The sequence below is a fragment of the Euprymna scolopes genome, chromosome 1 (genome assembly GCF_053919585.1).
Source record: "Euprymna scolopes isolate OS-2025 chromosome 1, ASM5391958v1, whole genome shotgun sequence".
Classification (NCBI taxonomy): domain Eukaryota; kingdom Metazoa; phylum Mollusca; class Cephalopoda; order Sepiida; family Sepiolidae; genus Euprymna; species Euprymna scolopes.
The window spans coordinates 159656354-159680828 of record NC_136482.1 but is presented as its reverse complement, the minus strand read 5'-3'; the positions used below and the strand labels follow the sequence as shown (position 1 = coordinate 159680828).

At 34.0% G+C, this 24475-nt stretch overlaps 1 protein-coding gene across 1 annotated transcript in view; it reads left to right on the top strand.

Moving 5' to 3' along the window:
* LOC145276906 (ubiquitin carboxyl-terminal hydrolase 32-like) overlaps positions 1–24475 on the top strand; it is a 477530-nt gene that overhangs the window by 127270 nt on the left and 325785 nt on the right. The gene's annotated exons all lie outside the window — the stretch shown is intronic.

Sequence of the window (24475 nt, the reverse complement as noted above, 5' to 3'; positions counted from 1 at the left end):
TAGATTTCCAGCTATGGAATATCTAGAAATGTCTTCTCAACCATCAAATCGTTACTCTCTCCGCTAGGTTTATACAATGGGTAGAAGTTTGTATTGATGCTGGCATGCTTCGCTGATCCATCGACATCTATGCAGACGGCACTACCATCTTCAAAGTCCGACAACGAAGATAAGTCTCTCTTCTCTGAACTTGAGCACATGGTGCAATGAGGCAAAAAGTTGCTGGTTAGTTTTAACACATCCAAAACCAATACTCTTAACTAATACTCTTATATCCTCATTAAATTGAGGATGGTCTCCTGGTGGCTCGGAGACTAGGTAGAAGTACTCGTCAAGGATCCGTTCTTGATACTCAGTCCGACAGGTGTGGAGCTGGGAACTGGCCCTGTACCTGTCGGACTGAGGTACGCCGTTTGGGTATCACCCAGGAAGTCTACCCTCCCAGGCCTTGCCACCCGGCTTTCAGGTGCGGCAAGTTTATTGCTTGTCGCCTGAGGTGCCTCAACTGGGGGATGCCCAGGCAATTTTTGTTGAGGCAAGAATGCCCCTCCTTTAGGTGTGCTTGCCTAGTCTCCATCTTCTGACCTTGTGTCACACTTTGGTGTGGTGGACACTAAACAAATATCTTAACTAATACTCTTAACATAACATCTGAAAAAAAATTCAGAGACCTGAAAAAAAAAAAAAAACACTCAAATTGTCTCTTCCGTGGTAAACTGGGATCTGGTTAAAATCAGCTCAGAATCAAATTCCTTTCTCAAACACCCTCCTGTATCTTTCATTCCTGTCTCCTTGGCTACTATGGAGGCAGGATGTTGACAGTGGTCATAGCAGATGATTCATAACAGGCGAAAATGGCTGAACCTCTCATCACCGTCCCTGCACTGTTTGATGGCTGAAAGGGTTAAAAAGACAATTCTCAAAACACATCTGCTAATAGCAGTACTAATTTTGTATAACTGAATAAGTAAAACACCATACATTAATGTAATCATTCAAGTGTTGCAGGATTTGAACAATCATATTTAAAGCTGGAATTTAAATGAATGAAAACAAAACTATAGTTCTAGAAATCAATAATCCCAGGTAATTATGAAAATCTATTTTTTACATATAATTTAGGCATCGCAATCACTCTATTAAATGTAATTTTTCTCTGTATAATGTAAACATGTTTTTTATAATCTATTAATTAGCTTGTTTTATGAATTAAAAAACAAAAAAACACTTCTACTGTTCTTTTTCCATCAGTCATAAAAATCATAATCCTGAATTTAGATAAAGGATTCAGTTAGAAATTCTGTTCAGGTTTTTAAGTTCGGCATAAAAATTCTCAAGTTGTGTGTGTGCATGCGTGTGTGCATGTGTGCATGTGATGTATGCACGCGTGCATGTGTGATGTGTGCATGTGATGTATGCATACGTGCATGTGTGATGTGTGCATGTGTGATGTATGCATGTGTGCATGTGTGATGTATGCATGCGTGCGTGTGTGATGTATGCACATGTGTGCGTGTGTGATGTATGCACATGTGTGCGTATGCGCGTGTATGTGATGTGTGCGTGTGTGATGCATTTTTTTAAATTTGGAATCAATATAAACTTCAGAGAAGTGAAAGTTTGTACACTGGAGGAGCATAACGAGAAGTGTTATTTGCATAAATTTTGTGGAATTTCCAAATATACTTTAAAAATTATGGTCACTTTTCTGGGTTTTTTTTTTTTTGTACTTTTAATTGTTCCTTGCTTTATTGCATGTCTCCAACATGCCCCGAAAAGGAGTGTATTGTGACAGGCCTTGCAGAAGATGGCCAAAACAGTTTCGGAGAGATCGAAGAACATTGTATTAATTCGTAGACAATTGAAACACCAAACCAAGAAAGCACAAAAATACAAGAAGTACACTTTCTCCTCCTGATATTAAAAAAAAAAATTGCTGTCAAGTTATCAAACAGCTGTGCAGCACCAGCGCTGCCATGTTTGACAAGGTTGAAATACCTTCTTTGTCCTGACAGACACGATGCAATATGTTGAATGGCATTGCAAGGAACATCAAGTCCAACAAACATTTAAACAAAAATTCATAAAGTGTATGAATTAGGCTCAAATATACATAAAAACAAACTTCCAAAATGTCATTTTTATAGATGATGCCAGAGCAAACCTTGAAGAGCCAGATGGGTGGGCCAAAGTTTGAAGTCATCCTTGAGCCCCTATTCCATTGTCAATAGGGAGGTGAAGGTTTCATTATTTGGCTGGAATAATCTGCAATGAACTAATTGGACCTTTTCAAATGCCAGAAAGTGTCAAACTGACAGGCCAATCTTATATAGCATTTATAAATGAGTATTTGTCGCGATGACTTGATGACCTCTCATTGTCGTATCACCATCAGATGATTTTCATGCACGACAATGCCCCATTCCATTCAGACAAGACTACAACAGCCTTTCTTGAATCGCTATGCATCAGTGGAGATAATCTCATTACATGGCCACCTTGGTCTCTAGATTTCACCCTGTTGAACAGCTCTGGTCAATTTTGAAGATGAAAGTTGAAGAGGGAGTTCAATTTTCATTGAAAGATGCACTTTGTAGGAGGATTATGGAAGTTGGTGGTTGTATAACATCTTCATCAAATCCGATTGACTTTATTCATTGATAAGATTGTTCAATGTTTTGAAAATTGAAAATTTTATTGACAAGTAAATTATTTCTTTAACACAATCAAAATTTTGCCCTTCATTTTTGTTAATATCGTTACTGATCATGTTCTTTGTTTCGTTAAAGTAAAATTATCGTGTTATTACTTAAATATACATTCCCAGATACTAAGGTCCTGGATATGACCTTAAACTATATCCAGTGGTGAGGCCCCAGCTTGTGGGCTTTGTAGTGTGGAGCCACCCTTTAATTGCCATTGCTCTCAGGTCCACTCTGACTCAGAGTGGTAGTACCTGTTAAGGTCCTAACTATGGGTTGAATAGAAACCAACTTAAAACAAACAAATATTTTATTAAAAAATTTTTTTCTTCAAAATCTTGGGATTTAGCATTAAATAACAGGGCTGATATGCCGTAAAACAAAAACCAACCAACCCAGATACTAAAATTATCTTAAAACAGAAAAGTGACCATAACTTCAAAATTATATTTGGAAATTCCACAAAATTTATGCAAATAATGCACCTTGTTATGCTCTCCAGTGTAAAAATTTTCACTTCTCTAGGGTTTATATTAATTTCCAAATTTAAACAAAGTTTGACTTGCAATAAAATGATTTACATGGTTTATATATGGGGTGCCTTCAATAAGTTTCCAGTCTCTTTTTGTCTGAGCACTTTTGTTATTAATACACACATGAAACTCTAAACCTCTTCGAAGTAATCTCCTCCAGCTGCTATGCATTCGTTGCATTCCAACAACTTCTGGAAGGCTCCATTGAAGTCTTATGTGAGCGTGTCAATGACCTTTTGTCACAGCCCCTTTCTCCTCAGTTGTCTCATAACGACAGCCTCTAAGGTTTTTTCTTGAGCTTAAGGAATAACTACAAGTTACAAGGAAGCAAGATCTGGACAATAGGGAGGGTGAGGAATTGTCTTAATGTTCATCTTGGCCAAATAGTCTGTGACAAAGATGGAGTTGCAAACTGGTGCATTGCTACTGATTTGATTTGAAGAATGCTGGCCTCTTCCAATACAATCTCTTCCTGAACTCGTTTGACACCTCAACATAGTATTCCTTGTTGACTGTCTGCCCAGTGGGAACCCAGTGCATGTAGATGATGCTCGTGTTATAAGTTTCTCGGTAGATTTGCTGTGCCTGGTCTTTTGGGGTCTGGGAAAGCCAGCATGCTTCCACGGAAAACTCTGTCTCTTGGTCTCTGGGTCATAGCAGTAGATCTCGCTTTCATTGCAGGTCACCAGAGCATTAAGAACTGCAGGATCTGAATTGATCAGCTCTATCATCTCCCTGCTGTCATGATAAGGTCTTTCTTTCTGATCTTCTTTGAACACTCTTGGGACAAACTTTGTACAAATCTTCCACATCTTCAGTTCCTTGCGAATAATTGTGTGTACAGTTCTCACACTGACATCAAACTATGCGCTTACTGTCTCTTTAGACACGTTCTTATCCATAAAATTCTTTATTTGGTCAATTAACTCCGGTGTTCTGACTTACTCCTCCCACACCTCTCATCATCCCTCACAGACTCCCTGCCTTCTTTGAATCTCTTATGCCACTCCAAAACTGATGCACGATTCATGCAAGATAGGCTAAAAGCAGCTTGAAGCATTCCATACGTTTGTGGCATTTTCAAGTTTAAAACAGAATTTTATTGCAAATCGTTCTTCTAATGTGTCCGCACGTTCAGATTACATTTTGGAAATTCACCAGCTGTGAAAATCGGACTTTAGTAGGGTGTGTTCTAATTCCTTCTGTAGCTGTTCATTTGAACTTGAAATTATAAAAATCGGTCAGTCATCTCCTAAGATGCATAGCAGTAACATACTAAATTTTCAAGAGTCTACAACAATATTAAATGCCTGTACAAAAATGTCTGGAAACTTATTGTAGACACTGTGTGTGTGTGTGTGTGGGGGGTATTTAGTCTCTCTTCCAATTTTCGGATTTTAATCATGTCAAATCACATTTAATTTCCTTTTGACGAATTGATTGCTATTTCTTCTGATGAGTTAAGGGCATAATAGATTCACTGATTGATATAATAATTGATTGATTTTACGCTACGAAACAGATACTGTCAAGAATTGTATAAGTCAACTGAATTAAAGGAATAAATTAAAAAGATGGTCAACATCATGAATTTTGGAATATAACTTTTTGTCATTTATTTTCTATATTGCTCTGTTATTACACTGAGCTTCTTAAATAAGGATTGATATATATTATAAGAAAATATTTTTCTATAGAAAAAAAAAAAATATATATATATATATATATATATATATGAATGATGTCCGTCCATCGATTTTGATGAATACCATGAAACATGACTACTGTGAATGAAATTTTTGTGTCGAGAGTTGTGCAATCTCCAACCACACCTATCCTGAATTGGCACTGTTAAATACCGGTGGCAAGTAAAAATTTCAGGACGACTGGAAACAATGCCGAGATAAGCAGGGAGCACATGCAGTACCTGCTTTCCCAAATGGTCACCCATCTAGTACTGGCTAGGCTCATTGTTGCTTAACTTCGGCGATCTGTATCGTTTCGAAGCTCGACCCTTCAGACGACAAATATCGAAAAATTAGCTAAAAACATTAATTCCTGCCAATATTTTTTAAAGTCATCCCCGCTTTTCGATTGACTAGCCTTAATTTAAACTTTCGCCACTTCCAGTTTGGTGATGGGCACAACAACAAAGACGTCACATATTTTTTTTTTTTTTTCAAATTCTTTTCCTCCTTCGCGGTACGGATTCGAGCCTGTCTGCCTACTGCCACTTTTTGTATTTATTTTTATTTTTTTATTTTTTTGCTCAACATACACCTCCAAATACCCGGGCAACGTCGGGCACAAAGGCTAGTATTTTATAAATATGCCAAAACATAAAGTAGACCATAATTCCACCAAAATTCTAAGAGAAAGGCTGGAATGTGTGCTTATATTGTTGGTATTCAGTGGAAGAAAAAAATGAGGATCCCTTAATAGTTTTTGAGGTATTTTCTCTTGTACATATGATGGATAAGATATCTGATTTCTTTGCTTATTTTTAGGACAAGGAAGATAACCGTCTAACATTTTGTTGCTATTTATTTGCTTCCTTCAAGGGCAAAGGTTTAGCTTAAAACATTTTTTTGTCGTCACTATAGAATCAATTGTCTTTCAAAATTCTTGCAAATCTATTATCATTTATGCACTAATACTGTTAGGGAACGGTATGACCCCCCCCCTTAAAAGTAGGAGGTTGAGAACTAGCAATCTGTGTAGGAGTCGAGTAGCTTTTAATTTAAATCTAGTCAGGCATCTGGAATTTCGACCAGTTGACTCCATGCCTAAAATGGAGTCCGTCATGAGAATAGTACTTTTAAGAGTTTAGAGTTTGTTTTAAAACCAACTTAAGAATTGAATTTTGTTTTCAGCAGACTAAGGGCCACACTTGGCCTTTTGGATAGGACCAAAGTGTAGTATCTGTTTTGATACTACACTTAATCTTTTCTGTCCTCTGTAGTTCTTCCAGAAAATCGTTTTTTCTTTTCCTATGTTTCTGCTTTTCTCTTGTTTTTTGCTTGTAGTTCATATAATTGTACGATACACATGAATGGTGCAAAAGTTATTAGAAAAATTGTCTTTTGTTTATGGATATTATTTCTCCTCTTACATTTCATTTTTTTTTTTCTTTCCATGAGATGAACAAGAACTTCGTGTAAAATTAATAATTTGTATAATTATCAAATTCTGATTTAGATGTTTGTAAACTTGCAGCCAATTTGTGTAATTCTTTTGTTTTTAAGTGAAAAACCCCACAAAACTAAACTTTTTTGAAAATTCTGTACATGATTTGTACACGAGGAAATTAAAAAAGGTAGGAGATTATATTCTGCGAAGCGTTAGAATAATATCCAAGATAAGAGCAATAGTCTGAATAATCCAAATTGTGCTATTTTAAACATGCCTACTTGTTTGACATGGCATCTACTTGGCCTTCGGGACAAGATCAAAGTGTAGTATCTGTTCTTCGTGGGGGCTGCATTGTAAATAGGTACGTGGCACTTGCTTGATGTGTTCGATAAGAATTTAATGAAGAAACTCTTGTGCTTCTGTGTTTTATTCTCTTATGCCAATGCCATCAGTTGTGCCAAGTGAGAATCTTTTGCTGATTGCTTGATTGGACTGATTGAACCTTGCACTCAATGACACGTTGCCAGCAGTTCCCAATAATTGCAGTGTGCAATCAATTTGGATAGAATATTGGCTAAATCTCCATACATAATGACTCATCTTTGTCTCCTATTTCACTAGGGTCAATATCCCTCCTCCACACACGTTCTTGATGTGTTGTTGTTCCTTTCTAATGGCATGCTCATTTTAATTGATTTCTCATTTAGCCTTCGTACAATTAATGGGTCACGTATATTTGAATTATACATGATATTTTTAAAGGATCAGTTCTTGCTTACAGAAGAAATCTTAATACTGCCATTTTTTTTTTTTTACCTAAATGTATTTTTTTATCTAAATAGCTTTGTTAACAAAAGGTACTTAAAACTTCAATCAATTTAGGCAAATATTGATCTTTGTTTTTGAAAACTTGCAATCGATTTCATTGAACTTCATATTTAATCTGAACAAGTTGTGTTGGTTCCCAACAAAGGAGGGATTTGACCTAGTAATTCACTTCTGTTCGTTTGTTTGCACTTTTTTCAATAACCATTCCTTGAATTTAAAAAAAAATTCTGCACAAACATTAGTCATGGTGAAAGTAATTTTTTTTTTCCCTCATGGAGGGGAACCCTGCATGCTCAGCTTGTTTTGTCAGAGAAAGAATTGGAGGACTTAATCTTCCAAGTACTTTTCCTTTCAGCAATAACACTAGAGAAATCGATTTGTTAATTTTAAAAAAATTTACTCCTAATATGCTTGCTTTTTTTTATAAGCCCCCCCCCCATTGAATATTATTTAATCTATTTACACAATATTTCCATAGCTTTATAATAGGTATTCATGACACTGGTGTATTGACTAAATTTATAAGATGCTAGCCTGCAAAAATGCGATTCTGAGTTGAGTTATAAGCCATGTTTAGTTTCAGAACAGTTTCCGATGATTTGTTGTTCTACACAAGACCTTGAGGTGAGTGGTTCTCAGTAGACAGAACAGTTTCCGATGATTATATGTTCTAGACAATCCTGGAGGTGACTGATTCTCGGACAGTTCTTGAGTTGGAAGCAAAAGATTCTTCCCATGTTGACACGAATAAAACATATGCAAGGTTGCTAAAGGAAAGGTTTAATTTTCATGGAGCAATTCTTGTTTCTGATTGGTTGGTAGCAGATCGTGAATTTGATTCGTCAGTTCCTAGCAGCATCGTTTATAAATAGAAGCTTCCATACCCCCACTATGTATCAAAAATACTGCAACAGTTCAATTCTTATCCGAGGACAAAATCTTTTTTATATTCTTTGTTTTACACTAAATTAAATTACTTTGATGGAATGGGATGGAAAGATAAATTGTCTATCTTTTTCCTGATTTTATTTATTATATTTTTTCATTTAAATGTTTTAGCAAGCAAAGAAATCCTATTTCGGTCATGCAAATTATTGATAAAACTAAAGAGTTCTAGGCAGCACTGACTAGGGACAGCTAGTTACAAATATTCTTGTATTTAACATACATATTATAGAATGATAGACTTTATTTTAAAGTTTTACATATGCATACAAAAAGAAAATTATCTTAAGATTTTTGTGTTTGAAAAGATGCATATGAATAAGGTTGGTTGCTACATTGATGAAAACATTGTAAAAGTAATAACCAAGATGAGAATTTTGGTTTGAATAAACCAAACAATGTAAACGAGCAGATCCCGTTGAAATTTTATGGTAGTTGAAAATTTCTAAAACAAATGAAATTAATAAAAAATAAAATAAAACAATTAAGACAAATTTAGAACAATTATTTAGCGTTTAAAAAAATTTTTTTTTTATTTACTTTTTAAAGCTAAAAAGAATTAACTTAAAAAAAGTTCAAATTTTTTCCATAAAAATTCAACACACAACGTATTGTTTGATTGTTTCTGAATTTTTTATATAAATTATAAAGGAACAGATGTCAATTCACTTGCACATTTTTTTAAATGTTAAAAAGAAACTATAAAAAAAAAAAAAAACTTTGTATCCTCAACATGACTTTTTTTTAATCACTCTCTTTATATATATATATTTATATATATATATATATATATATATATATATATAAAATGAACTCATTTTTCCCCTCTGATTTTGACCTTAATAGGATTAAAAATAAAAATATTTCATGCAAATGTAATATGCATAAACTGCAGCACAATATCTGAGCTGTGTTATAGGCCTATTACCTCTTCACTTGTTCGATGATCGTAGATTCCTATATTTTTTCTGCTGAGAGTTCACAGCCAAAATCGGTTAACATCAATGGAAGTGGTAAAATCTTTTCTCTCTAATAAATTCCTCCTTTCCCCGCCACCACTTACCACTGTTGCGGGATCATTCACAAGGGACAGTTATGAAGGAACACTGGTTCGAGTTTTCTTTACTTCGTAGTTGCTTGAAAAAAACTGGAATTAATCAAGGGTTACTTGTACCATTTTTTTTTTTTTTTTTTTTTTTTTTTCGCTGTTCTTTTTTTGGTTTTCCAAACACGTTTTTCCATGACTTTTGATTTGTTTTTCCAATTTCTTTTTTAAACAAGTTTTATGTTTGTTCGCTGTTTTCTTTTTGCTTTGGTTTTGCATTTTTTAATTTTTTTTTTAATATTAATACAGGGTTATTACTTCGCTTATTCTTCACTTTAAACCCTCCCCCTTACACACGCCCCTCCAAACAACCGGGCAACGTCGGGTACCCCCACTAGTTATGAAATAAAATAGCCAATTTGAAACCGTAAGCAGGAAACCATTTGGGGGGGGGGTAATAATTTTTAACTGATAAAGAGCGATTATAAAGAGAAGTAGTTCGTTTCTGATTAATTAATGTTTGTGATGATGATTTTTTTTTTTTTTTTTTTTTTTTGTGACTCTGGACGTATGGACAAGTAAATTAATATTTAGATTATCAATGCTTATCTAAAAATATTTAAATGCAATATTTTGTGTCTATTTGTGGATGTTGTTAAAAATTTTTATTAAATTTATAGCCCCCCCCCCCAAAAAAAAATATGAAAAAAAAAAAAAACTAAATTAACGAAAAAAGGTTTTCAACTTTAATACCAACACTTACTGATGGTTTCCATTAGTAAAGGAAGAAAAATATTAAGAAAATATTCTTTGTATTTTAAATATGATGTTAATGTTTTGTTTGTTTATAAAAAGAAAATTAAGTTTATAATACTTTTTTTTTTTCTCAAGATGTTTATGTTAACTCTAGAAAATGTTTACTCCATGACCTTTTTTCAATGCTGTGGGATGAAATTTCTTTTTTTGTTCTCTCAAAAACTGGTTTGTTTACTCTGTAAAAACGTTTCAAGTTTATTTACATTCTTTAAATATTTTTTTTCTCTACTTTTGAAAAGAAAATGGGGAAATTAATCTGCTTTTTGAATTGACAGATTTTAAATCGTTTCTAAAAAAAAAAACAAAAAAACTTCAACCTTGTAAAGCAGTATAATGTATAATCATTGGAATCGTTGAGATGATGACTTATCCTTATCTTCAAAATTGTTTTACGTTTCGGCCAACTATTCCTCTGGCCTTCTTCAGGTGGTTAACAAAGACGGGATAGGAATGCTGAGTCTCTTAACTGTAACTTTTTAACTCGGTAATTACTGCCTTCAATAGTTTTTGTTGTCTTGCCAAATTTTGGCCAACCAATCCTCTGGCCTGCTTTGGGTAGGATCAAAACTGCTATCTTCAGATAATGCTCACTTGTAAACATAGAAATTCAATGCCTCTATCCACTGCATAAATAACTAAATAAATATACTTGTAAAGCAATTCTATTATCTATTATATAAATCTCGTTTGTCTGTTTAAATGAATGTATGTATGCAAACAGTTAATTATTTCCTATAGAAATACATGTTCGCAATGAGGGAGGGTAGCAAAAAATCGTTCCTTCATGACAATTTAGCCAAACACGCATGCGTGAAAAACGTTCTTTCTTGAATTAGTTTAAATAGAAAAAAAAAACGATCTTCACTTACGCGATTGTAGAGTAGTTGTTATAGTGACAACATCGTTGTCTTAAGGTGGCACGTTCGCACCGACATATTTTTCGATTTTAAAAATCGAAAAAAAAAAAAAAAATTTAAACAGGGTTATTTATGCCATGTTTTCATTTGTTTATTTTTATTTTCCCTTTTTATTTTTCCATTTCGTTGGCTGTTTTTTGTTTTTCCGAGTTTCAAGTTTTAGCATTTACATAAGGTTATTTCTGCCATTTTTTTTTTCGTTTGCTTATTGTTTATTTTCCATCACGTTTGCTGTTTTTTTTTTTTGTTTTTTTTCTGATTTAAAAAAAAAAAGTTTTAACATTTAAACAGGGTTATTTTTTTTTTTTTTTTGCTTATTCTTTATTTTCCATTTTATTGTTTTGCTTTGACCCCCCCACACACACACCTCACCACACTCGAGCAACGTTGGGTACCCCTGCTAGTTAAATCTAAATACTGAACACATGTACAGATGTTATGATATAGCTGGGATCTATGCTAGAACTTAAACTTAAATTGTGGGCGAGACAACCAAGATCAAAGATGACTGTCACCTAAATCAATAGGTCCTGGGTATGACCTTAGGACATTCAGTGGTGAGTTCCCATTAAGGGAATGTGGAGTTTCCCTTTAGTTACTGTTGCTCTGATGGCCACTTTGGCCCAGTGTGGTAATATCCGTTGAGCATCTGGTGCTACCAGATAAAAGTATCTGAGGATACAAAGTATCTGAGGTCCAAACATTGATGCTATTGCTCTCAGTTTGCAAACTGCAATCATAATCTGAAAAGTCAAAAACAAACATTCTTCTTCAAAACAATCAAACCAAACGCCATAAATAAATATTTGTAAAACAAAGAACTGAAGCATGAAACCTTTTCGAAAATGACTGGATTCAGCATTAAATAATCTGAAACAGATCGATATGCTGTAAAACAAAATCAACCAACCTAGATCATTGGTCAAAACTGAAATCCGAGACCTGAAATACAAAACAGTTTTCATAGATAGAAATGTATGGACTGATACATTTTTATAGGAAAAATCAACTTTGGCAGAAGCGAGTCAGGAATTAAATACAGCTGGACTTCTAGATATGACATTAATTGCTTTTAGCGTGGCTTTCATATCTTGAAATTTTTATATCCTGAAAGGCGTTTTGCATGTAAATCGTCTAATCTGTTCCAAACCCTGTGAAAACGCTCATTTTATAAGAGTAAAACCAGAATGATAGAGCTAAATAGTAAACTAACCTAACTCTTAATATCTGTAAATGTAGGTATTAGAACATATGCAATAAAATTTAAAACAAAAACTGTTTAACACAAAATGGGGAATCTTGCCTTTTAGCGTGAAGCGAGGTCTGAACTTGATGAAACACTTTAAAAAGATTAATTTTTATTTTTTCATTTTCATCACTTCTTCCCTTGTTTTTTTTTTTTTAATCATTTTGACCTTCACCTTGGTTTACTAATGGCCTTTCTAAGAAACGATCCAAGGAAGCTTGTTTCTGCTTATGTCATTAAACTGCAAGAGAACGATCTCTGCAAACATTTTCAGGATGTTTCTTTTCTATGAATTCTGCCAACTTTATAATACGAGGATATCATTTTCTTGATTTCTGCCATTGTGCCCCCCCCCTTCTTGCCGGCAGGGAACTGTTCGTAAACGATGTTCAGTTTCATGGCCTCCAACTTCAGGTAAACTCCTGTTTGTGTTCCTCGAAGTTCATCAATGCCATTTTTATTGACAACCAGCTCCATTAACTTTTCGAATGAAACAATTTCTTCAACTTCAGGTTACAAAACATTTTTATAATCTTCAATGGCTCTTGCTTCGCTTTCTACAAACCCCTCAAAATCTCATGTGGAGGTGACATCAGGCCACAGCGATGTCTGTGCTCTATTGCTATTTTCGTGGCAAGTGCTTTCCTAAGAATTGCCGGCCTGCTTTCCAGCTGACTACAATATGGTCATCTTCAAGTGCAATGTAAACAAGTTGAGCCATCATCTTAAATAATCAAATTCTACCCAAATTTCCACCACCAGTAGTGACTGTTGTTGCTTCAGTGACCACCGTACACACATTAACCCTTATCCTCGAATAGCCTTTGGGCCTTGATAAGTCGTGTCTTCATTTTAATAAATGAATAAAAATAAATAAAAACTAAAATAAAAAACAAGTTCCTACGCGATCAAATATTAAAACAAGATTAAAACATTAATAAAATTAAGTTTCTGAATTTTTGAGATTCAGATTAGTTATTTGTATTGTTTGGATTCATTGGACTACTGTTCTCATCTTGAGTGTGATTTTCACAACGTTTCATCCAAATTCCAGAGTTCGACAAGATACACCTGAAGGTCAGAGGTTACATCGACCAAAATGTTGTGAAAATCACACTAAAGATGTCTTACTCGGTAGCCTGATGAATCTAAATAATAAAGAGGTTACTTGGTTGTTTCAATGTAAACTAATTAAACTAAATGCAGGAACGGATGAAGAATAAAATAAACCTACAATATAAATCTCAGCTGTCTATTTAAATGTATGTTTGTATTTCTGCCTAAAACTTTCGACAGAGGTGACCGATTTTCATGAGATCGGTATCGTTTTGAAGCTCGACGTCTTGGATGACAAATGTCGAAAAAATTGGCCAAAAACATTAATTCCTTCACCCTCAATTGGGAAGCTTTCTACAAGGAGGGGTCGATTTTTTTTTTTTTCAAGTCATCGTACTGGTTGGATTGACTTTGCCTAATTTTAACGTTCCGAACTTCCGGTCATGTCATAGAGTAGCAGTAAGACGTCAGATTTTCTTTCACTTTTCCGCCTTCACATCACGTGTTCAAGCCTGCCTGCCACCACTTTTTTTGCTCAACACACCTCCAAACACCCGGGCAATGCCTGGCAACCAAGCTAGTTTAAAATAAAACATAAAATATACATGATGAAAAATTTTTTTTCAAAAATATTAAGAGAATTAGAAAACAATAACTAAACTAATGAATGAAAGTTTTTGCTTCAGTTTGTGTTTATTCGTTACACCTATACAATACAGATTTTATTTATTTAGTATAAAAAGAAATACTTTAGGTATTAAACATAATGCTGAATTCTTAAAAAAAATTTAAAAAAATAAAAAATGGAAAGAAACTGAAAACGAACGTGCATGCGAGTATTGTTTTTTCTAAACAGTTCACTTCTTGTAAGTAAAAAAAAAAAAAAAAAAAAAAAAAATACTTTAGCTGATATCATAACCCAAATCTAAAGACAGTGAGTCAAGTACGATAGCGATTAGACTAGCTTTCCACAATCTCTAAAAAGTGTTTTCAAGCCTACTTATTAACATAAGGAAGCTGTCCTGTTTTATGATTACGCATGTGCAGTTGTGAAATGGTTGACGGAGAAGTCTAATCATTCCCAAGTACCAATTATTCAGTTTTTACCCCTTAGCAGACCTTTTTCCGAATTAAAACTGCTTAAAGTTTTTTCACATATCTGAATACCCTATATATCTAATTTCAAGTCTGTAGATCAAAAATTTGTTGAGGGTATAAGTTGAGATGTGTCCTCACATACATTCTCATTTTTATAGATATATAGATTGATAAATATAAAACTATATAAATGGCTAGATAACTTTCCTTTTTTGATCTCACCTTGTTTGATACGAAATGGCAGACACACACTTTTGATGACTGATGAAAACCATAAAATTACAGTAAATCGATAATATATATATATATATATATATATATATATACGCGCACGCTTTCATACACAAATATTTGGGCTGGTAAATCTCTATCCAATTTGCATGATCTTCATAAGGTCTAGAAGCATGTGTTCTTTTTAGTGGTGGCGTGATTCCAATATTTTTCCCAATTCTGATACAATTACCGATTCTATACTAAATTCCTGATTCTGATAAAATTACCGATTCCGATTCTAAAAAATTGTTATTTTGTCCCGATTACTGTAAACAATCTTAAATTTGCACATATTTTCTCAAACGTAAAAACACTTGTGAGGAGATAATCTATAGATTTAATTTTATTGGAAATTTAAATTAATAAATGTTTATTTTATCATTACTATCACCAGTGGAAGATGTTTTAGAAAAACAAAATCAAATAAAATAGATAATTAAAGGAATCGATTTTGGCATTGGAAAATAGGCTCAAATTTTCCCCGATACCGATATTCCAAAAAGCTCAGATTTTTTTTCTGATTCTGATTAATCGTCTCAACACTAGTTCTTTTGCTACATCCTCTCTTGCAGACGTGATTTTGCTGTGCTCGGTCTTTTCTACATGGCATGTGTTCTTCAGAATTGTCTCCTTCCTTGCTTCCTTTATTCTCGTTTGTCTGGTCTTCATCAATTCACTGTTCAGATACCTAAATATACATCTTTCTTTTCCAGTAGCTTCTTTTCAGATCTGCAGAACTCTTTTCCTGTTGACAGTTTTTCTCTTACCTATAGCTTTAATCTATACAAGATTAAGGTCAATAGGCATCACCTATCTTTGCATTATCTTTTGTTCTTTTTAGTTCGTTGTATCAAGTAGCTTCATACCTTGCATTGCTGGAAAAAAGTTGTTTCATTCAATGCCAGTAGGCGCTGGTGAAACATGAACAAATTTTATCCATTTACCAGAGTTCTCGATCGGCCATTGCAGCAACCAACTCGGTTCCTGCCAGACCAGTTTCCTCTTTAATAATGAATTTCAGTGTTACACATGGACGTCCAATTCTCCTTTTTGCATCTGGAGTCCAAAGTAAGATTTCCTGCTGTTTCATCATGGCGACTAATATGACTTTAAAAAAAAAAGGGGGGGGCGGATATTTACATGTATATACAGTCTGAATGTATTTCCAAAGTCACTTTGAACCTGGACATGGTAGACATCACAACCTCCTGTCATGCTGTTCAATAGAAGGAAAACACGGATAAAGAATATCTCGTTGAGATGAAACTAACTGTCCATGGTGTATCTTTTGCAAGTTCCCTCTGAGATAAAAGCCTGGTGCTGGGATGAAAAATTCCTTGAAAGATAGATTTAAATTCCCACTGATGATGTATGCCAAAACAGGGTCCTCTTGCATCCTTCACCACTCAAGTGAGAGTATTTAGTTTTGGAAGCCACTCTTTGTACATTAGTATGGAGTTTCATTACCATTTTGGTTAGCAACCATCAAACATGCTCCGGGTGCACAATATCTTTTTGAAGATGAGGATTTGTTGCTTGGATGCTATTTTACCATTGCCTTGAGTCTCGTTATATAATAAAACAAACGGCCATTCTTTACTGCTACTCTTGTTTATATAATAACTATAATGATAATAATTTCTTTTTTATATTTATTACCGGGTTACTTTTCTTATACTTCATAGCATTTATTCTTTTCTTAAATAATGATATTACCTTCTGAAGTTTTGATAATGTTATTTGCTTATTGTAAATCTTGCAAACGCTTTTTGATATCCAGATTTATTATGCAATAAATTTAATCAAATTTCTTCCACGAAATCGATTTAAACGTCAGAGTTGGATTTTTTTTTTGTTTTTGTTTTTTTTTGTAAAATCTTAGTCTGATATTTTCCCCGCAGATTCCCCATCTCTAAGGTAGAGAATTGCGAGTCATAATTTTTTTTATTATTATTACAACTCCTCACATATAGTGATATGTTTTTGAAACGTTTTTAATGTACATAATTCAGTAAGTTTTACACTCTTTTTACCTTCATAGTATACATACCGTTATGTGATTCTTTTAAATACTTGTTCTCGGACTAATTTTTCCAAATTGCTATCGGATTCTTCAGATCATTTTTCCATTTGATCTAATATTGTTATCCGTATATTTTATTTGTATCGTTTTCATTTTTGTTTATTAATTTAGATAAGACTGATATTGAGATTTTATCTTTTCAAACAAGTTCACCCGGAGATGGAGGTTGGATGTGCACAAGCCTGGTTCTTATTATTAGCCTTATCGACTACTCACCCCCCTCCATTTCTTTTTATTTAATCAGATCCATGATTTTACGTTTGATGTAAAATGATCTTTCCTCCTTTCAATAAACTATATGCATTAGTAGTTAAGACAAGTTGTATTAGATTGGTGCTCAATCTGGATTAATTTTTGGTTATTTCAACCTTTTTAGTGGAAGAGTTCGCATTTTGTTCGCATTCAACAAGATCTTTTCCTTTCATTTGAAATGGTCTTTCCCAATTAGATTAACCGTTTTATTCATTAGTTTTTTTTATTTATTTTTTTCTTTTTTCTAACAAGATAAAAGAAACTTCAATCTGTTAGTATAACCCTGTTTGCATTGACATATGATGTAGCTTTCCAGAATTAGAATGAAGGCCTCACTCACTCAGGGTGGATAGAGGTGAAGTTTGTACTTAAGAAAACAAGAAATTTGGTGCAGAAAGACTTTCCTCCAACTATTTGATGAAAGCCATGCTTATAAAACGTTTCTAATTTGCAAAAAAAAAAAAAAAAAAAAAAACTGTGATAATTTAGGTTACTTTTGTTAGTTTGAAGAGATCAAGGGGCTCCCTCCTGGGGCTAACACTTGATTCTGTGACAATTTAAATTTATATCCGAGAGCTCTTAAGAATAAATGTTGTTCCCTTTATGGCTGCTATTTGTATTTCTTTACAGCTTCGTCTTCCAGGGATTGCTTCTGTGTATAATTGTGTGTGTGTGTGTGTGTGTGTGTGTGTGTAGTACACACACACACACACACACACACACACACACACACACACACACACACACACACACACACACGTCTTTGTATGTATCTGTATATATGTTTGTGTGTGTGTTTGTTACGGCATAATCACGTTGACACACTGGTTCTCGTCAGATCACCAAAGTTAAGCAACGTTTAGCCTGGCTAGTACCAGATGGGTGACCATTTGAGAATTCTGGGCGCTGTATGTGCTTTCTACTTACTTCGGCATTGTTTCCAGTCGTCCTGAACCTCCACTTTCCACTGGTATTCATCAATGTCGACTCAGGAGAGGTGTGGTTGGAGATTGCGCAACTCTTGCTACACAAAAAAAAATTTCATACACAGGCATCTTTACAGTGGGTATCCATAGTCTGTCAAGACTGAAGGAAGCCTTTTTTTTTTTTTCTTTTTTTTTTTTTTTTTTTTTTGTGTGTGTATATATTAGTCGGTTGGACATCCAAAGTCAGACCTAAATAACAATGCATTTGATAAATCGGTATTTCTTTTGGACCAGCTTATTTATTTTCCATATTGTTGACCTGAATATAATTTAGTTCAACTTCTTTTCCGATAATACTTCAGCTAATGATTGAAAATAAAATAACAATTTACATTATTAATCTAAACTTGGAGTTTAAGCGTTTTTCTATTTTATGTTTCTATTACAATTATTAAACCATTTAATTCCTATTAGTTTTGTTTCAAACAAGAGCCCCACAATAGCCTTAGATAAAATGCTTTTATCACATTAAAATATAAATAAAAATGTGTGCATTATTCTCACAATTGGAAAACATCTTTTCTTGATAGTTGCTTATGCACGTTATCACTCAAATAAATATTTAAGGGAGACAACTCTGAATTTGATTACACTTGCTCCATTCTCTTCATTTCTAAAAATATATACAGATATATTATTCACGCATGAACTAATTTTGGGCAGTCTAATCTATTTTTCCACTGAATTAAAGAAAATAAAAAGACTTGCATTGAATGATTGATATTTAAAACCATTTTGCTACAGTTAGGCAACGGTCATCAGTTCAGTCATCAGCAGGGTCGTACATATTTGATTTCAGTTAGCCTGCTTTTTTACTTGTTTTTTCTCTACTTGGTTATTCACAGAAATATGAATCATTAATTCCCCCCCCCCCCGAATACTTCGGCTGGGTAGGAGTAGTGTTATAGTAGATATGTTTTCTTATTGACATAAACACATGCATAAACTTAAGCGCTTTATTAAATAAAATTAAATGGGATATATATATATATATATATATATATATTTTTTTTTTTTTTAATTTATATTTCAAAATGCCTAGTCATAAAAACATTTTATGGTTCTTTAAAAGTGTAGTATCTGTTCCAACATTCCAAACACATTGAACGTGCGGTAAAATTTAAACTAGAAAATTTTATGTAAATTACCTCTTCAAAATTATGAAAGTAAAATTATAAAAGTTTTTAAAATACTTTTTTTTTCTTTTTTTTTATTGCGTTGTGTGCGTGTGAGGACAATTTTTGATCTACAGACTTGAAATTTGGTATATAAGGTATTCAGACATAAACTTTTTAGTTGGTTTTCACCCAGAAAAAAGGACTAATAAAAATCCGATGACCCTCAAGTACCAATTTTAACAGTTTGTCAACGGTTTCACAATTGCACATACACAAATTGTTCACATGACAGCCTCTTTATGTTAAGAATAAGTAGATTTGAAAACACTTTTTAAAGATTGTGGCAAGCTGGCCTAATTATCGTACTCGACTCACTGTCTTTAGGTTATGGTTTTGTTCTCGGCTCGAATACTATATTTAAAAATTTTTTTTTACAAGTGAACTATTTAGAAATAACAATACTCGCATGCACATGTCTTGGCTTCTTTCTGTTATTTATTTTTTATTTATTTATTTTTTTAATATGGTTTAATATTACATTTAATGCCGGGTATATCTGCTACTAGCTTTATTTGTAACTTTAACTGGTTTTGCAAACTCAACTTATCCCCGATTCAAATATAATTTGAGCTCAATGGGTGACCAAATGAGTCACATCTTTTCTAGTATCTGTTATGCACTCATCTCAATAGAGTAACAGATTATTGCTCAAGTGACAAAGCTTTCCTACCATCAGGTCAGTAATTATCAAGTGTCAGCTTGCTGTGTGGTGGGTCATCTGGTGTGAGTGTAATTTAGTTCTGCTATTGTTGCAACATCTAAGCGATATTGTTGCATACCTTTATTTATTTATTTATTTATTTATATATATATATATATATATATATATATATAAAAAATATAGTTTTATGAAGTTAGGTATGTTTATATCTTTATATATTTGCATGTGCAGGATTCACTCCTAAACTATGACCAATTATTACGAATTTAGGAACATAGCTGCTGTGTGTAAGAGGTTCTAATGTGGACTGTTGTGTTTAACTTAGTTTTATACAAATAGGTTCAAAGGAGGTCTAAGCTCTTTGTGCAAATTCAGATGACTGATTGTGTCCAATTTTAATAATCAGGTAAAAGGCATCAGTAAGTTGAGTTTCTGCTGCATGGGTAAACTATTAAGTTGACAAGAAGGTTCTTGAAGAATTTTTAATTTTGATTTCAAATGTTGTATTTTCAAACAAGTTTTCGTTATAATACCTTTATTTTATATATCATTTTAAAGAGCGTTTTTCGCTCTATCTAATTGTTCAAATTACTATCATTTTAAAACAATTGTTTTTTTCAGAATGTTGAACACAAGATGGAAAAAAAAAAGCAAATTCACAATTTTTTTATTTTTTTTTATTTCAATTTAAGCTAGTCCAAAAAGCTGCTGGAACAATAAAGCATTTGGTCCAGGAACCACAGTTGAATACACAGCACAATGGTGATTTAAGAAATTTTGTGGCAGCGATAAGTCTTGAAGATGAGCATAGTGGTCGACCATCGGGTGTTGACAACAATCAGTTAAGAGCCTTAGTTGAAGCCAATCCATTCACAACTGTTCATGAACTTGCTTCTGAATTAGACATAATGTATACGACGATTTCCAACCATTTCAGAGAGATTCAGAAGACAAAACTTGATAAATGGGTGCCTCATGAATTGAATGACAATCAAAGGAAATGTTATGAAGAGTCCTCTTTCCTTTTATGCAACAAGAACGACCTGTTTCTAGATAAAGTTGTGACTTGTGATGAAAAGTGGGTTCTTTATGACAACTACTGATGATCAGATCATTGGTTAGATGCCGACAAAGTTCCACAAAACTTCCCAAAGCCAGAGTTGCACGAAAAGGTTATTCTGTTTGCTGGTCTGCAACCGGTCTCATCGATTAGTTCTTTTTTTTTTAATGCAGACGAAACTATTATGGCGAAGAAGTATTGTAAACAAACGGATGAAATGCATCAGAAACTTCAACAACACTCAGCATTAGTCAACAGAAAATGACCAATTCTCCTATACGACAATGCCAAACCACACATTGCTAAACTGACGAACTGATCCTGGAGAAGTTGAATAAATTGGGCTATGAAACTCTGCTTCATCTGCCATACTCTCCAGACCTCTCACCTACCGACTACCACTTTTTCAAGCATCTCTACCACTTTCTACGTGAGAAATACTTCAAAAACCTAAGCAATATCAAAAAAGCCTTCAGCGACTTTGTCACCGGAATGCAAGATTTTTACGTTATTAGCATTAATATACTTGCTTTACGTTTGCAAAAGTGTTGATTCTGATGATGCTTATTTCAATCAATAAATTTTTGTTTGAGCTGAGATATGCTCATCTGAATTTAAAAGAAAAACTGCAAGAACTTTCTTGTCAACCTGATAGTAAGTCTTGTGTATATATATGTGTGTGTGTGGAAGAGATTTAGAAGACTATCACAATGCGAGGAATGAGATTTAGTCAGTGTTGATGAGGAAAGACGAAAACAAGTTACAATTTACAAATCCATAAGTATATACATATGTCTATATATACATATATTTAATTGTATGAAGTATAAATGTCTTACTTGCGAGGTCTGTGACAATATCCATTATATTTCGGGGGGAAAAAGTTCCCCTTTTCAAATGGTGGATATAACAGATCTATTCTAGGCATGCTTTTAATAGATCAGTTTCATCCATTATTATAAAAGGGAAATTTTCTCTCTAAAATATAATGGATATTGTCACAGACCACACAAATAAGACATTTATGCTTCACACAATTGAATAAATATATGTATATATAGACATATATGTACATACTTATTGATTCACAAATTGTCACTTCTTTTCGTCTTTCCTCATCAACACTGACTACATCCCATTCCTCGTATTGTGATAGCCTTCTAAATCTCTTCTACATACCTATCCCATACAATGCTTGAAACAAACTGCATATCATTTATATATATAAGTAGTAGCATTCATGTGTACAACTCTCTTACAGCGCATACTATAGAACAGATCATGACCAAACCTGGCATCATGATGGTTCCCCAACTAGGGATGGTGCACACCATTTTTCAAGGTCGTTGCCAAAGGTCAAGGTCATAGCTTATGTATACATACATCTACTCTCTCCTACAGCCCACACCATTGGACCGATCATGACCAAACCTAACATGATGATGATCCCTCACCTAGGAATGGTACACACCATTTTTCAAGTTCAAAAGTGAAGGGCATATTTAGTGTGGCTCTCCAGAAACTCCACTATCTAGTTGGGGTTCGTCACTGTCTCGGTGGCCGCCACCATGGCACTAGCCAACTTCTTTATGAATTTGAATCAGATTGCCCTCCTCCACCCCCATCCCCTCGACCAATTAAACAAATGTTAACCATTATGATTTTTTGTAATTGTTTCAATTTTTATGTGTAACAATTTAAGTTTCAACTTTAATATAATGTATTTGCTTTGAAGTTCATAGTTGGATTTCAGTCACTACAAATAGTTGCTATTACAATATCCACTTACTGCAAGGGTGCCCATGAAGCAGGTACCCGAGTGTACAGCAAAGTCCCACATGAAGTGTAGGTATCCTTGCTAGTTAGTGAATATTCTGGAATGTTGAAAACGCATCAGTTTGACTTGATACTGTGTAAGCCAAAAGGATGTATTGACCAAATTTTCACTCTCCAAAGCAGACTTAAGCATCGCTAGAGTTACCAGCAAAAGATTGTCTGCTTCATCAACTTCACTGCTGCATTTGACTCTGTTGACTGTAGAACCATTTGGAAAGTCACGCATGCCAATGACATGCCCTCAAAACTGTTCAATCTCTTCACCCGCATTAAAGTCTGTGTATGGTCAGGAGTCCTGCTTCCCTGACATTCATTCTGGCATCAGACAAGGATGCGTCCTCTTCAATTACACAATTGACTGGATCATGTTGAACGCTCTGATCAGTGTTTATAGTGTAACTAAGTCATGGTCTACAAATATCAGACCTTGACTATGCTGATATCGCCATATTAGATAAAAACTTCACTGACATTTTGTTGGCCATTGACAAGATACAATCTTGCGTGTCAAAACTTGGCATGAAGATAAACACGAATAAGACATTGTTACTGATGGCAGGTCTTCTTCCAAATGAAAAACAACCAGTTGTCCTTAACATGGAAGCACTTAGAGGTTGACCTATATTCAAATATCTTGGCGCCATCACTGCAACAGGTTAAGGGGAGGAAGACATCTTCAACTTCATCAGCAATGCTTGCAGCACTTTCTGCCACCTTTTGATAGTGGCTCTTGTTTCGAAAAGAAATAAGGCTAAACACAAGTCAGAATCCTCATCTGCACAGTTTTCTTTTATGGTTGCAAAACTTTGCCTTATATGGGCAAGTGACCGCACAAACTGGAGGTATTTGACCATCACTGCCTATGCAGCATCCACCATGTCGACTGGCAAGTTTATCCCCAGCAGTACAATTGGCATTTGTTACAAAATTCACTTCCTCCAAAAATCTTTGTGAGAGGACTTCGTTGGTTTAACCACACCTTTCAATGACACTTGGGTAATTTCATCTGTAAAATGATCGACCTAGCAGTGCCTCCAGGCTGGAAGAAATGTTGCAGTGACCGACTCAGTATCTTGCTCAAGATGGTAAAGCAGGATGCTGAACAGACTCGCCTTTACTGAGTCAGTTGCTGCTACCACAAATGGCTTGCACTGCTAATGAAAGCAGTCTTGGATCACTGTGCCTGGTTGGCCAGTGATTGGGACTTGAACTTGTCAGAAAGAGTCGGCTCAACCGATCCAGGGTGAATGCCACAAACATGACCATGTCATGCACTGTGCATATTTTTCTTCAGAGGATAGGGATCCATCAAAGTGTCCAGTTTTGATTTTGAGGAGACTAAAGTGATCTTACCACATACAATAAATCATATAGAATAAGTATTATTTTGTTATTAAATACCTCGATGTTGACATGCCAGAAAAAACAAGATTAAAGTCAGTTCAGTTTTTAAAATAATTTTTCCAATTTTTCTGGATCAAACGTATACAGAAATTCTTTAATCTTGTCTGTTCGAAATAAGATCAAGCAGCCATCTTGTTTTGAATATTATCAGTGTCAAATAATTAGTTTAGATTTGTATTGATTTGTAGTTTAAATCAGTTTTACAAATCATACAAAAAAATATCAATGTTTTCTCTTGTGGTTCAATTTTCTACTGGCTCGGTTTTCATCATCCAGTTCAAATCTTGTCAGTTATTAATAAACTCAGTTGGATTTTTTTGCTGGCTTCAGTTCAATTTTGTAAAAAGTGAATGATAATAAAATTTAACTATTTAAAATCTTATTAATCCATAAATATAATTTATTAATCCATAAACATATTGGT